Source organism: Lagenorhynchus albirostris, chromosome 10 (genome assembly GCF_949774975.1).
Source record: "Lagenorhynchus albirostris chromosome 10, mLagAlb1.1, whole genome shotgun sequence".
NCBI lineage: Eukaryota > Metazoa > Chordata > Mammalia > Artiodactyla > Delphinidae > Lagenorhynchus > Lagenorhynchus albirostris.
Window position 1 is genome coordinate 62,685,058 of NC_083104.1, and position 16,095 is coordinate 62,701,152.

The window sequence follows — 16,095 nt, forward strand, 5'->3', positions numbered from 1 at the left end:
GCAAATAAGAAACAGCCAATAGACCAGTCACAAGTCGGAAAAGCATACGCACAGAATAGGAAGGGAAAAGCGATAAGGGATGCCTACCCAGTCTGGGAAGCTCCATAAAACGCAGCACCTGGAATTTAAGTCCTAGTAAAGAGAAAGATAAGGGTCTTCCAGGCTGAGGAAACCAGCTGAGTGAAGGCATGGAAAACAGCACTGGGTGAGAATCAAGCTTGAGTCCTGTCCTTTTGACACTGAGAACCATGTGCTGTAGATTGGGAATGAGATCGTCTCATTAGCATGTCAGATAGGTAATGCTGGTTTTATAAGACCCAAGGCTAGTGATCAGGACAGAAAGCCAGGAGTAATAGACGGAGGACTAAATGGAAAGGCAGAAAGAGAAGATGGTGCTGGAGATTTCTCTTTTGAGACGTTTGGGTGAGAAGGAGGAAGAGAGATGGAGAGTAGTTAGAAAGGAAAGTCCAGTCAAAGAGGTGCCCTTGTTGGTCTGTAACAGGATAGACGTGAAGACGTCTGTAGACTCGGGGAAGGAACCAGTAGGAAGGAAAGTGGAGCAAAGTCCTGGAGGAAGCAGGCAGTGAAAGCTCAAGCAACAACAGAAAGAACATGGCCTCTTCTGAGAATGGAGAAAATTAACAGAGATACAGAAAAGCTCTGACTGTGAGGCAGTGAGAGAAGCTGGAAGGTGAGGGGACTCATTTGGTACATAATCCATGTTCACGATGCGATCAGCCCCATCTAGTCAGAGGGAAACTGCCACACTGCCACCTCCATGCCTCTGTCACAAGAAATGCAATAGCCCCGGCAGGAACCCCCAGGCTCCTCTCCCTTCAGGTCGTGCCACCCTTGTGTGTCGTATCTCAACATGCCCTTTAAACCCGATCACATCAGCTGCACGAGAAACCCAGGCATCCCTGTGTCTCTGTGTGCAATGCACACCCCTAGTTTTGTTCCCTTCTTGTACCTGTAACCGAGAAGGATCCTATGAGGCCTTCCCAGAATACATCCCCACCCATGTCCTTCATCTGCTTTTTGCCTGTAGAAAAACTTTAGTGAAAGAATAAATTTAATCAGGGAAGTGAGAAAAGGCAGAAAGAAAGGAAAACAGTCAAGCAAGACAAAATAATAATACTTTAGCCATTAAACAAAGTCAAGGGCATTTAGTTCTTCCTCAAGGACTATAGATAATATTCTGAGCCATGTCCTTTGAGCTGTTTTGCAGCTACTGAAACCCTCACCTGGTGGAGGAAGTTAACTGTTTGCTGCCCATAAGCACATAGACCCCATACTGGTTGGAACCAGAAGGCTGATGATGCTGACTCCCAGTTACCTCACCACCAACCAATCAGAAGAATATCCATGAGCTGACCACACCCTGTTCCTTGAACACTACCCCCTCCAGGGCGGGACACACAGTTTTGCAGGCATTAGCCAACTGTGGCCCCCTTTGCCTTGCAAAGCAATAAAAGCTAGTCTTTTCTACTTCACCCAAAACTCTGTCTCTGAGTTTCTATTCAGTACTGGTGAACAGAGACTGAGTTTCAGCAACATACCATGATCCAACTCTTGGAAACTTTTCACCATACACTTTCTGGAATTCAGGCAGTTGTCACACATCCCTCCACATCCTTAACCTCTTCTCTACATGTTCTGACTCTAACTAAACATGGTTCCTGCTGAAGGACTCTGCTTCCCAAGAAGCTCTCTGTTTCCTCTCACACTGGGTGACCCACCAGAAGTAGGCTAGGTATCCTCTGTGTACTCTTTTCTGCTTCCAGACCATTCTTCTTCCCTCTTACCTACAAACTTCCAGGTTTGAAGCTCCTGCCGTCCACAAGTCTACACCATTCACTACCTCTTCTTGTTACAGCCATCTGCCCACCCCCAAGTCAAACCCTTCTTTCTTTGAAGATTTACTTCTGGGGTTAATTCCACTCCTTCTAACACCGCACTTTTTATAATACCCAATATGCTATCCCATGGGTAATTTTTCTAATAGCGTATTTCACTACCTCTACTCTTCCTTGCCCTTCACATCCTTAGCAACAACCAGTAGCCACAACACCACCATAATTTCAGGGTTTTTTCCTTCTCTGATCAACACTTCTTTTCTTTCCACACCATCTCTTCAATTCTGGACTCCAACATTTCTGGGAAACCACCAAAATGAAAGTCTACTGATCCTTCCAACATTAAGTTTTCCCAGACTTCTTTTTTTTTGGCCAGCCTTAATGACCGAGTTGACCACAACTCCTCCTGTGCATGCCCTTCAAATACCTTACCTTCTTTCACATCACCATCCACTTCGGGTAAATCATAGTGGTCACTCAGTCTACCACCTACCTACTCTCCTCCTGCACCACAAGGGTAAATGTGGTCACAGAAAAAAATCACATGACCCCGCTTGCTAGTTTCACTTCAAATTTATGACCCTGAGCCTCAATCTGGCACTTTAATTCTTCTCTGTAATCATACTATACAGTTCCAGAGCCCATTTACTCTCCCACTCGCTAGAAAACTCACACCTTCTCCTCTTTCTTCAAACCCCTACATCTTCTTCCTCATTCTCACTCTGAGCTGACAACTTTGTTTCCCACTTCACTGAGATAGTTGAAGCAATCCGAAGAGAACTTCCAAAACCCTCATCACCACATCGAGTCACCCACCTACATCTTTGTCCTTTTACATAGCCATCAGTCCTGCTACTACACTCCTACTTAAACCAAACCTCACTTGAATACGTTGCCTTCTACTTACTTTCATTTACTCAACAAGATCTTATTAAATGCCTACCAGATGCTAGGCTCTATTCTAGGGGTTGATGACACACAGTGAACAAAAACCTGTACCCATTCTGGTGGGAGGGAGACAGGAAACCAAATAAATATGCAATAAAATAGGATTTTCAATTGTGATAAGTGCTGTGAAGACTAGTATAATAACCCATAGGAGAGAAAATGATAGGTAAAACTTGGGTTGGCTGGAATCTAAAGGAAAAACTTAGAATTTGCTGAAAAATTAGATGTGCGATATAAGAGGCAGACAAGAGTCAACACAAGTACAAAATTTTTGACCTGAATAACTGAATGAAATAAGATATTCTTCACTGAAACAGGGAAAACAAGAGGTGAAGCTGGTTTGAAAATAAAGATCAAATATGATATGACAAATATATATCCAAGTGGAAATGTGGGGATGAGAGAAAAGTTCAGAGGAAAGTCTGTCCTGGAGATAAAATTATTATAGTTGTTGACCTCTACATGGTATTGAAAACCATGAGACCGGATGAGATCATCAGGGGAGTCAGCACAAATAAGGAAAGAAGAGGTCCAATGTTGAACCATCCAGCTCTACCATTAAGTGGTCCAGTAGCTGAGGAAGAAGTAGCAAAGGTGACACAGGATTTTAAGAGAAATGGAAAATCCTGGAACACCATTGATATAGGATGATACAGTGAGAAAGAAGCCTGACTATAAATAAGTAAAAGGATTGACAGACTATTGTGAGGGCCCAGCCTAAATGTAAATCTGTGAATTTGTAGTAAAAACAATTTGCTTGGCTTTTTGATAATGTCTCCAGGAATGCTCAACTGCCTATCATAGGAACAGAGAAAGTGAATTGCAGCATTTATAGAACTGATGTTCAGAGGTGGCTCTGGCAGAAGAATGTTGTGAGTGTCAGGAAACTGAGGGTACTGTTGGGAGAAGAGCAAAGGGTCAACCATGAAGTTCAACGTGGACAGGGAAGAAGAGGGACTTCAGACTAAGGGACTAGTGGTCTCTTTGGTTCAGGAATCAGATTTGAAAGCATGGTGGGTGTTGGGGAGAATGGCCCAGGGTCACAGTATGGGTTATGAGAGCTTAGGATTTAGTAGGGTGATAAGACTAGATGATTATAAGGTCTAGGCTTATAACAGAGTAGGGTTAGGGTTAGGGTTTCTAGAAACAATGTCTATTCCTTAGGGCATAAAAAATACACAGACAAACCCTTCTGAGCCAACTTTCATTTTTCAATATTATTTTCTGCCTTTAAAAATGATTGTCTATTCCCCCATGGCATTCAGGTCGCAATTCCCAGGCTTATCATCCAAAAATAATAAATCAATGCTTTCCTTTGTAGGAAGGGACATTAGATCCCTCATGAGATTCAGGGAACCCACTAGTCTTATCAGTGATACACAATACAACACACTTTCTAGATGGATTATTTTCTAGGAAGCCTTCTTTACATGACTAATCTCATCAATATCTTGATGGGTGGAGAGGGGTTTTAACAAGGAAATCACTGAGGGTAGTTCAGATAATTTATCATAGAATTTCATTTGGGTAGGAAATAAAGATAGTCTTTTAGGAGTCAGAGAAGAGGTGAAAGTGTGACTTTGTCCTCAGGTGCTATAGGCCTGCCCTCATCTCCCCACATGATGACTACAGGTCTATCTTATGTTCTATCCAGATGAAATTTAAATACTGAGGTATGCACTTTAGTATAAGTGCCCTGTGGTTACAAAATACATATAACCATTATTAACAGTAAGTGGCTTTGCCTTCTAAAGCATATACAGTGACCAAGATTTATTTCTCCAAAAATTTACTTCTTTACTTTAGCTTGCTACTGAAGTCTCTAAAATACAAATAGATCGTCACTACCGATACATTGTGAACTATTGACTTTTTAAAGGTTAATAGTTACAATTTTAGTGAATAAAATTGAAACAAAGTATGAATAAAAATGGATGCTTCAATGAATGAGGTGTGCTTTTAGAACATATCCTCAAAGGAATTTCTAAACATAACCAAATGTTGACAATGAAAGCAACTGAAAATAAGTAAAACTGTTTCCTTCTTTTTTATTGTTATATTTTCTTACAGGAACATCCATAGCCTGCATAAAATTTCTTCACCAGGTAAGGAGAACAGTTTGTTTTTAATTTTAGTTGAGCCAACATATAATGTCATCAAGAATAACATTAAAAATGGAAAATCCAACAGTACTAAAGACTTTTCATCTTCCTAGTTTACTGTCAGAGAACAAGATCAGGGATAAATTCCTATCCTCAGATTAACCACAAAAAGGGCAATGGTTTGGTATTCACTTTTAAGCTGAGAGTACATTGTTAGCATGAGGCTCTTTTTATCACTTTTACCTAGCATCGTCTTATCCTAACAAGGATGTACAGAATTTTTTGCACAAAATTTAGTTGGAAAAGGATTTGAAATTATACTAGCTACACTATACAACATTTAGATGAAGAGCCCCGTGTTAGCCGGTGGACTGCTGAATCCCTTATTCAGGAAAGAAAAAGAAAAATTTTGCTGTTTACTGCATACCATAGCCCAGTTCCAATGGAGCCCAGAAATGAATTGCTATGGTGATGAAAAATCATTTTCCACACAAAGCAGAACCAGATGCATGTTAATATCATTGCATTGGTTAAATGCCAGTTAACACTTTCCATTGTCAGTGTTGTTTAAAAACGCATTTTAGTTCCTATCCTTGAGAAACTAGTTTAATAATAAAAATTAGAGCTGAAAGGATGAAAATATTTTCCTAAGTATAGTTTCAAGTGCTCGAAACTCTGGGACTGTCACCTTCTCACTGGCCACTCGACTAATAATTTAAGAAACTGTTTTCCCCCCGTGCCATGCAGGCTCACTGCTTCTTTGCTCAGTTTCAGGCTCCAGTGCCTTCCTTTCTTCTATTTCCCTAGAAGTTCTCTTCCTTCTGACGTTGACACCCACACTCACAGATGGCCACTAGCTTCTTGTTGAGAAGAGACATGACAGGGTGTCTCTCAGCATTTACACTGCGCCAAGGACTGTCCTGAGCATCTTCTTTGGTTGCCAGTAAGCAGTTTTGCCTTTACCTGCTCATCCTTTCCACTAACTGCCTATAACATTTCATTTTGATATAGTCAAATTTATCTACACCCGGGCATCTCTCCCTCAAACCCTCTTGCAGTAAACACCAGAGTGCATAGCCTTTCAAAGTTCTCAAAAGCATGAAGGAAAGACTTCCTTTTACCTGGGGTGTGGTCTGAATGCTCCCTGCTAAGATGCACGAGATCATTTGGAAGTAATTGCTCCCGCAGTCCCTCGGAAGCCCCCGGCTTTCTGGAAGCATTGATTCATCCCATAAGGGCGTGAGCAAACCAATGAGTGAGGTGGGAAGGGAGCCACTCCCTGAAACAACACACACACTCGCAGGGAAAAAAAGAATTCTAAAAAAGAGGTAACGAGGAATCCTCCCTGAACGAAAGGGTTTTGTCAGCTCCAAAGAGTAGATTTATGTTCAGACAATTTTTAGATTTGGAACTTCAGGAGAGGTCAGATTGACTGCTGAAATGGAGCCAGTAGAAGTAAAAGAAGAATTACCACCTATATGTGTTTCCCCTCTTTTCTTTTTATGCATGTAGTCCAATTAAACATTCTGCAAAAAGAACAGAGAAGCCAGATTGTACAGCAACAAGAAGCTGATCGAAGGACCCGCACAGCTGACAATCCCAGCAATCAGTTGGTCACACTCACTGGGAACATTTAGAGGTACAAATACATGCAAACACTGGGTCTAAATAAAGAATGAGAAAACACACAGTCATCCCTTCAAAAATCAATAGCTTTAATTAGTGGTCCTTGGCATGTACCTAGCGAGCAATGGTACAGGAGTGTCTCTAGTGACTGAAGTTTTGCTATTAACTAAATTTGCTCTGAAATAGAGCTTGGAATCAAATATTTGTCAAAACTAAATTCCATTCCAGTGTTCCTGGAAGACAGTGAGTTTCCTGACTATAGACAAACGTCAAAGCTTTACATGTGAAATTCATTGGAGTCTTCAGCTTTCGCACTTCCATTTTCTAAGTGTTGATTTTTCTCCAAATCTGTAATATCTATATTTGTGCTTTGGTGATGAAAGACGTTGTGTCACAAGGGCTGGTTATAGACCAAAGGCTCTGGGAAGGAATGAAGGTTTTATTTTAGGGACCTAGATTATACCTCTTAACATTTTCACCATTATCAGAAGCCTGAATTCTTGGAAACATTACAAGTGAACCAATTGTCAAAAGTGATACTGTTAGCACACTGGGAAAAACTATTCCAAATAACCCAGTACTTTTTGACCTAGTAAATGATCTAAATTTTTTAATGTGAGTGCTGTGTTACATCAGAGAACAAATTATGTGCCTTCCTCTATGCTATGTATATTTATGGATATTCAAGAGACTATAATACCCTCCTGCCCTTAAAGAGCTTACAGTCCAATTGGGAATATAAAACAGGTGTACAAGTACAGAGATGCAAAGCAAAAAAGAAGAGAAAAATTCCCATCCTGCAGTTCTCAAAGTTTATACATAAGACACCTGGAGATCTTAAAATGCAGTTTCTTAAATATCCTGTGATAAATCATAATGGAAAAGAATCTGGAAAAGAACGTATTGTTAGGTACATGTATAACTGAATCACTTTCTGTACAGCAGAAATTAACACAATATTGTAAATCAACTGTAAATCATTTTTCTTAAATGCATAAAATATTTTTTTTTAAATGCAGTTTTTTGTCTTTTGGTTTTTTTGCGGTACGCGGGCCTCTCACTGTTGTGGCCTCTCCCGTTGCGGAGCACAGGCTCCGGACGCGCAGGCTCAGCGGCCATGGCTCACGGGCCCAGCCGCTCCGCGGCATGTGGGATCTTCCCCGACCGGGGCACGAACCTATGTCCCCTGCATTGGCAGGCGGACTCTCAACCTCTGCGCCACCAGGGAAGACCCTAAATGCAGCTTTTGATTGCGGAGATCTTGGGTGTGGCCTCAGATTCAACATTTCCCACGAGCTCCCGGTGGTACCCAGCTGCTGGTCTGTGACACTGAGTAGCAAAGACTTAGAGGAATTTTTGGAGGGTTGTGAGATCATAGTCACCTGGGGTAAGTAATTCAAGGATAAAGTGGCATTTGGACTCACTTAGAAGAGTAGCGGAATAGGACCTCTGAAGGTGAGACAGAATAGCCCTTATTTCAGGCAGAGAGAAAAGGTCAGGTGAAGGCACCTATCAGAACGGCAGAAAGCAGCAGGGGTAGCCACAGAGCAGGGAACCAGGGAGTCAGATCACCCACTGGCTGTGGGACCTGGGTCCAAGTCGGGGTTACAGGACCTCTCGAAGTCTCAGTCCCCCACCAGCAAAATATGGATCAAAATAGTATTTATTTCACAGGGTTCTCATGAAAATTACAATTAAATTCAGCATGTAAAGCTCTGTGTCAGGCAAATACTTAATAAATGTTACACCTGTGAACACTATTGTTACTCAGTTTGGTAAATAACATACATGAGAATAAAGGCAAATAAGACTAGAAAAGTAGGTTCAGTCTAGATCATGAGATTTTTTTTTAATTTACCATTTTAATTATTTTTAAGTGTACAGTTTAGTGAGTAGCATTACATTTACATTGCTGTGCAAACATCACCACTATCAATCCACAGAACTTTTTTTCATTTTGTCAAACTGAAACTTCGTTCCCATTAAACAATAATTCCTCATTCCCTACCCTAACCCCCAATCCCTGGTAACCACTATTCTACTTTCTACATTCAGATTCATCTCTCCTCCCCTTTGTAGATCATCAGAGATCTTGAATTAAGATGTTTTGATGCTATTCAGTAGGGAATAGGAACAAAGATTTTATATAATTACATAAATATATGTATATGCATATATATATCATCATATATATATATATATATAAAATCCTAATTCCTATTCCTTACTGAATAGGGGAGCCTTAACAAATCCTAGAGACCACACTCATCTCCACTATCCATCCCTTGTCTGTGGTTCAATCAGTTTATTCTAAGTGGATTCAAACAATAAGGAAGCTCTTTTCCTATATCTCATTCTGTCCTTCTCCCTTTGTTATTTTTTCTCATTCCCTCCCCCAAACATAAAGCAATATTCACACATGTTGGTACAGTCAGATTTGGGAGAGGAAATACTTCAGCCCCTATTCTTTGTCCTACTTGATTTCTTCCTTGAGTCATTTTACAATGAGAACCAATGAAATTAATCCATTATTTTGCTATTTTGTTCTGTGTCTTATTGGGAACTTTTCTGTACTCATTTTCTTTCCCTTGTTTTCTTAGTAATTGTTGGCATTATAGACTATTCCTTATATTGATAGAAGGCAATTTTTACTTAACAAAAAGCAGAACAGTCATGCATTATAATAGCATGCTTCAGCCATCTGCTTAGTAACTGCATATATACTCAAAGAGCACATGTATTTAGAACAATTTCTATAGAAACCATCCTCATTGGAATAGAAAATGATGGCACCTGGTCAAAAAATAGGCCTCAGTCTTGGATGATGAAGACCGAGTTACCGACACAGGATTGGGGGTGGGAGAAGGGGAGAGTCTAGCCTCCAGTTACAACTACTTTTTTCTATAGATAAGAAGGCCATGTAGGGTCTGCCTAAGACCCTGAAGCATTTTATAAACACAAACTTTTAATGATCTCTCTCCTATTAAGGAACACAAACTTTTCTGTTGAATAATCTATTCCCAAAAGAAAGTAAAGTTTGTTGAACATTGCAACAGACAAATATAATCCAAAATTCTCTTTAAAATATGGCATTATTGATGGCTGAAGTAGGGCATCCTTCACCCTTCTTACTAAACAGATATTACTGCAATACCTTCCAGCCAAGAGAATCTTCAGGTATTACTTTTAAAACAAACAGTATAGAACAAATAGTCTCTCTTCCTGACATGGAAAACAAATTTGAGGAAAAAAAAAAATAGACACCTCCACAAAATATTGCTAAGAAACATGTAAGTTATTAAACAGATCCAGCTGTCAAGACCATCCAGAAGTCTATTTGACTGCTCTTATGCCTTGTGCTTAAAAAAAAGTCACTAGAAATCCCATTTATTGATCTTAATAAACCCCTGTTGAGTGACAGGCACTATTCTAAGCTCTAGGAGACATCAAGATAAAGACTTGGACCCCATTCTCATGAAGTCTCCTTCTCATGAAGGAGACACCTTCACAGCTACACCACTGGTGAATGAAGTTAGAGGAGAGGGCAAGTGATGTGCTGAATCTAGGCTGTTCGGGGAAGCAGCCTCAGGCCATCCCCAGGGAGCTTTCACTCAGCTTCTGCACTTAGTTTCTACTCCTGGTAACCAACATCAAAATCACTTCTCATTCTGTTTTAGCCCTGGGTGGTGTTTTTCCTCTGAAGATGGGAATCACCCAGGGTTTGGACCCCTGCTCCAGAATAATAGGTGATTGTAGGAATCATAATCACAACTCAGAATTAGCTGTATGATATTTAAATGAATCCTGACATCTCATAAAAAATGCATGAGAGGGGGCTTCCCTGGTGGCACAGTGGTTGGGAGTCCACCTGCCGATGCAGGGGACACGGGTTCATGCCCCGGTCTGGGAAGATCCCGCATGCCGCGGAGTGGCTGGGCCCGTGAGCCATGGCCGCTGAGCCTGAGCATCCGGAGCCTGTGCTCCGCAATGGGAGAGGCCACAACAGTGAGAGGCCCGTGTACTGCAAAAAAAAAAAAAAAAAAAGCATGAGATCCTGTTGTAACTGAGGAATTTCAGCTTCAAGTATGCTAAGCCTGACTCCTGCCCTAGTTCCCCTTCAACTTTAACTTGTTTACAGAAGAATAAGCTAATGATGCATATTGAAATGGAAGATTAGTTGTTCTATTTTGCTTTAACACTTGCTCCTTATTTTTTAGAGATAACTAACCAGAGACTCATGGCAAAATGACGTTCCAATCATAAGCAAGACATGACAAAACTTTGGCACCAATGATCATGATAATCATCTCTGAAAATAGAATACTACCCTCTCCCCAGCATGTAGCTCCTTTCTCTTTTCTCTATATTATCTCCAAGCAAGACCTGGGGAGTTGGGAGTTGGTTCTTTAGGACATGAATCCACCTTCTCCCCTGGATTGCTGGCTTCCTCAATAAAGCTATCTTTCCTTTTACCCAACACTTGTGCCTCAGTATTGGATTCTTGAGGAACAAGCAGCCAAACCTGAGTTTGATAACACTGTCACAGTCTAAGTTTGTCTTCATCTATATTGGCATGTGTGCTGGCCTCATCTGGATTTCTTCTATTCCTGTTACTACTGCTTGTAGAGTCTCTTCTCTTGAGGGTATATCCTCCTAGGTAAAATGATACTAAAAGTCCACCTTAATTCAAGTAAACCAAGAGCTTCAAAGTATTGAAGAAAATCTAGCACCTAAGTGAAAATGTTTGACATACTTAGATATTCAGAAGAGGCAAATAGGTCTTGTACATGGTAGAATTTGAAAGGGGAACAGAGACAATGATAAGAAACATATATCCAACAGGAATAAGTGTCTGGTGGTCACTCTCCCCTTGTGGAATCACTTTCCAGCTTGGCTTCTGGTATACCATTTCTCTTGGTCCCTTCATAGCCCCTGTACCCTCCTTCTCTGCCTGCTTTGTACCATCTGACCCTGCAGCATTGAAGTGGCCCAGGAGTCACTTCCTGGATAATCTTATCCAGTCCCATAGCTTTAATTAACATTTATAAGCCATTGAGTTCCAAATTTGTTTCCCCAGCCTGTACAGTGTCCTTGGATAATACACCCCTATAGCCAACTAACATCTTCACTTAGATATTTTACAAACATCTGAAACTTAATACGTCTGAAACTGAATTATTTGTGTTTATCCTGAAATTGTTTCCCACCCCTCCCTCTAATTTCTCCCCACCAGCATATAGTTGTACTTATTTCTCATTGCATAAGCCAAAAATGAGGGCTTATATTGGTTTTTGTTGGTTTCCCATAATCCCCCATCAATATATCAGTATTGGTCAATATACTGATATTCTTGCTTTCTCATAACCTCCCATCAATATATTAGTATAACTTGTCAGCTCTCCCTTCAAAATAAATCTAGAAAATAAGTCTATCTCATTACTTCTACTTCTAACATCCTAGTAGCAGAACCTACCATAATCTCCTTTCTGAATCACTTTCTCATAAGTGGTCTCCCTGCTTCTACTTTGCCTCCTATAGTCAATATCTGATAAACCACCCACATCTCCCTTTGGCTGGAGGACTATCCCCAGATGCTGGAAGTGCTGTGACAGTGCTCAGCTGTTTATCTTCCCCAAGAGTTGTTCCTGGTTGAATAAAGCTCCTTATAAAGTCACCCCCCTTCTCAGGGGCAGCCTGTATCCAATGGCTGCTTGATGCATCCATACAAAAACCTGGCACTCCTGTTCCAATTTGAGACAATGCTGAAGGGTGAACCCAGTTTCAGAGCTACACTCAAGTTGGCTAACATTTTACTGAGACTTCATTGCAGCCCAATTCTCCCTCTGCGTAATCTTGTTTCCTTCCCATCTCCCACTGGTGTTGGTCCTGAGAGCACTTCCAAGAGGGAAGACTTCCTGTATGCTAATCTCTATCTCAGAATCTTCTTCCTGGGAAACTGATCTATCACATCTCCCCAGTTGCTTTCCACACAGTAGCAAGAGTAAGCCTTTAAAACATGTCAGACCACGTCACTTCTCTATTCAACATCCTCCAGCAGCTTCCCCTGACACGCAGAGGCTAGGCCAAATTCCCTAAAATAGTCAACAGCTCAACAGGACTTGGTCCCTAGGACTTTCCCTCCTGCTTCCTCAGCTCCAGCCACGATGAATTTTGTGTATTCCTACAGCATGCAAATCCCACTCCCTCGAATGTTTTTCCCAAGCTTATTACTGTCCCTTCACTTCCTCAGGTCTCTGCTCAAAAGTCACTTGAACTGTAAAATGTCCCTCACCACCCTACATGAGACTGCAACCCCAATTCAAGCCCCTTCCCCGTACTCTGTATCCACTTTTGCCCATGTTATTTGCTCTAGAGCCCGTACCAACTTCTCACGCTTGATTCCTATCTAATTTTGTCATTTTAAAAAAATTTTTTATTTTATATTGGAGTATACTTGATTTACAAGTCATGTTAGTTTCAGGTGTACAGCAAAGTGATTCAGTTATACATACAATACACATACAATTTTATCATTGGTTTTTAAACTCCATAAGGGTAAGGATTTGGTTTTGATCACCTTTATTTTCCTAGAATAGTATGTGGCACTTATTACCACTCCATAAATATTTATCCAGTGAACTTCTTGACTCACTGAGGTCCTTATTTGTGGATATTTCTTGCACTTTTTTTCTTCTAATGAAAAGGACAATTTTGATTAAATTTGAATTGACTCTCTAAAAGAAAACAGAATCATCCCAATCTCAAGTTTCTTGGTTCCACTGGGCCAGTTGCTGCTGGGGCTCACAAGTCCTTACTAAGAATCAAAGGTCTAGAGGCTAAAGGTCATAGCAAAATGAGAGTAACTGCAGTCAGCTTCCTCCCATGACTCTTACATACAAATACCTGTAGCAAGAAATAGCAAGACGCTCAGAGCTATGCACTGTCCAACCATCTAGGTCAAAAGCAGACAAAATTTGTTCTGATCTCAGATTTTCCACCAAATAGTTGTGAGGTTTTGGGTAAGTCACTTAACTTCTCAGGGACAATTTGTTTCTAAAACAACATTCTAGAATCAGTGTTGGTTTCCCGATGTGCCTTCTTTAGAATACCAGCCTTGCAAGATAAATAGTGATGAAAGGATTATGTGGTCAAATAAATTTAGGAATTGGTTTATTCCATATCGACCTTGTGGAGTTGTCTCATGGTCCAGAGGCCCTTCAAGCTTGGCTTAGCCCACAGTTTCTCACATTTATTTGGCCACAGAAGCCCTGGCTTTCCCAATGCCCACTTCCAACCCACTCACAGTGTGAACTCCTGAACTGGGCTGTCCACAAAGGTGTCTTTCTGCTGTGATATTTGATGAAGGCATGAAAAAGAGATATTTTGGTCAAACAAATCAAGAAGTTTCCACAAAGTTACTAGATGAAGTGCTATTCCTGATCTGGGCTTGGAAGGGAGAACAGTGAGATAGATGGATATTGGCAGAAGTCCTCTGAATTAGGAAGAAAGGAAGAGGTGGTCCACATTCCATGTCTAGTGGGCACTATAAATACACGTGGGCCCATGGGTTATGAATATATTCAGCAGCACAGGAATATGAACTGAAAATATGGATAATAAATTGACTAGAAGATCTTGAAACATATCCAGAGAGATATTAATAAAGTGTGGTGCAAAGCATTGGGGATAAAGCATATTATTTAATAGAAATACTCAGAGATTCCATATATAGAGAATCACTTCTATATACATCATAAGAGAAACCTAAATTCTGGCCCACAACACAATTCATAAAGTCTTATTTGTAAGTGAATAGAGTAACACTAGCATCTTCAGAGTTTACAGCATAATTTCATAAAGGAACAGAGCAAAGTAATATTTATTTCCAAAATGACTTTTGGTATAGTATGATTTAAACGTATTTTATTTAAAATAAAGGGGAAGAGGGGCGCCTTCAAGATGGCACAGGCGTAAGACATGGAGATCACCTTCCTCCCCACAAATGCATCAAAACTACATCTACATGTAGAATAACTCCTACAGAACACCTACTGAATGCTGGCAGAAGACCTCAGACTTCCCAAAAGGCAAGAAACTCCCCACGTACCTGGGTAGGGCAAAAGGAAAAACATAGACAAAAGAGGGACGGGACCTGCACCTCTGGCAGGGAGCTGTGAAGGAGGAAAAGTTTCCACACACTAGGAAGCCCCTTCACTGGTGGGGACGGGCGGGGGGTGGGGGGGAAGCTTCAGAGCCACGGAGGAGAGCACAGCAACAGGGGTGCAGAGGGCAAAGCGGAGAGATTCCCGCACAAAGAATCGTTGCCGACCAGCACTCACCAGCCTGAGAGGCTTGTCGGCTCACCCACCGGGGCCAGTGGGGGCTGAGGGCTGAGGCTCGGGCTTCAGAGGACTGGGGTTGGCTACGTGAACACAGCCTGAAGAGGGCTAGCGTGTCACAGCTAGTCGGGAGGGAGTCCGGGAAAAAGTCTGGAGCTGCCTAAGAGTCATCAGACCATTGTTTTCGGGGTGCGCGAGGAGAGGGGATTCAGAGCGCCGCTTAAAGGAGCTCTGGAGAAGAGCGAGAGCTGCGGCTATCAGCGCGGACCCCAGAGACGGGCATGAAACACTAAGGCTGCTGCTGCCACCAAGGAGCCCATGTGCAAGCACAGGTCACTATCCACACCTTCCCTCACGGGAGCCTGTGCAGCCCTCCACTGCCAGGGTCCCGTGATCCAGGGACAACTCTCCGGGAAGAACACACCCCGGCCTCTACCGCCTCATTCTGTACCCCTCCCTCCCCACAGCCTCAGTGAGCCAGAGTCCCCTAATCAGCCTCTCCTTTAAGGCTGTTCTGTCTGGACAGGGAACAGACGCCCTCAGGCGACCTACACACAGAGGCGAGGCAAAATCCAAAGCTGAACCCCGGGAGCTGTGTGAACAAAGAAGAGAAAGGGAAATTTTCCCAGCAGTCTCAGGAGCAGCAGATTAAATCTCCACAAACAACTTGATGTACCCTGCAACGGTGGAATACCTGAATAGACAATGAATCATCCCAAAATCGAGGCGGTGGACTTTGGGAGCAACTATAGACTTGGAGTTTGCTTTCTGCACCTAATGGGTTTCTGGTTTTATGTTTATCTTAGTTGAGTATTTACAGTTTATTATCAATGGTAGATTTGTTTATTGATTTGGTTTCTCTCTTTCTTTTATATATATATATATGTTTTTCTTTTTTCTCTTTTCGTGAGTGTGTATGTGTATGTTTCTTTGTGTGAGTTTGTCTATATAGCTTTGCTTTTGCCATTTGTTCTGGATTTAGAGTTAGGGTTTTTTGGGTTCTTTGGGGTTTTTTTAGCATAGATTTTAGTGCTTGTTATCATTGGTAGATTTGTATTTTGGTTTGGTCGCTCTCTTCGTTATTTCTCTCTTTCTTTTTTTTTATTACTTTTTAATTTTTTTATTTTTAATAATTATTTTCTATTTTAATAACTATTTTACTTCTTCATTTTTTCTTTTTTTGTTTCTTTCTTTGTTTGTTCTCCCTTTTCTTCTGAGCCATGT

The 16,095-nt window shown here is 41.3% G+C and overlaps 1 protein-coding gene across 13 annotated transcripts in view; it reads right to left on the reverse strand.

Moving 5' to 3' along the window:
- The window catches only part of MLIP (muscular LMNA interacting protein), a 301,391-nt gene that overhangs the window by 168,398 nt on the left and 116,898 nt on the right, over positions 1-16,095 (reverse strand). The window lies entirely within an intron of this gene.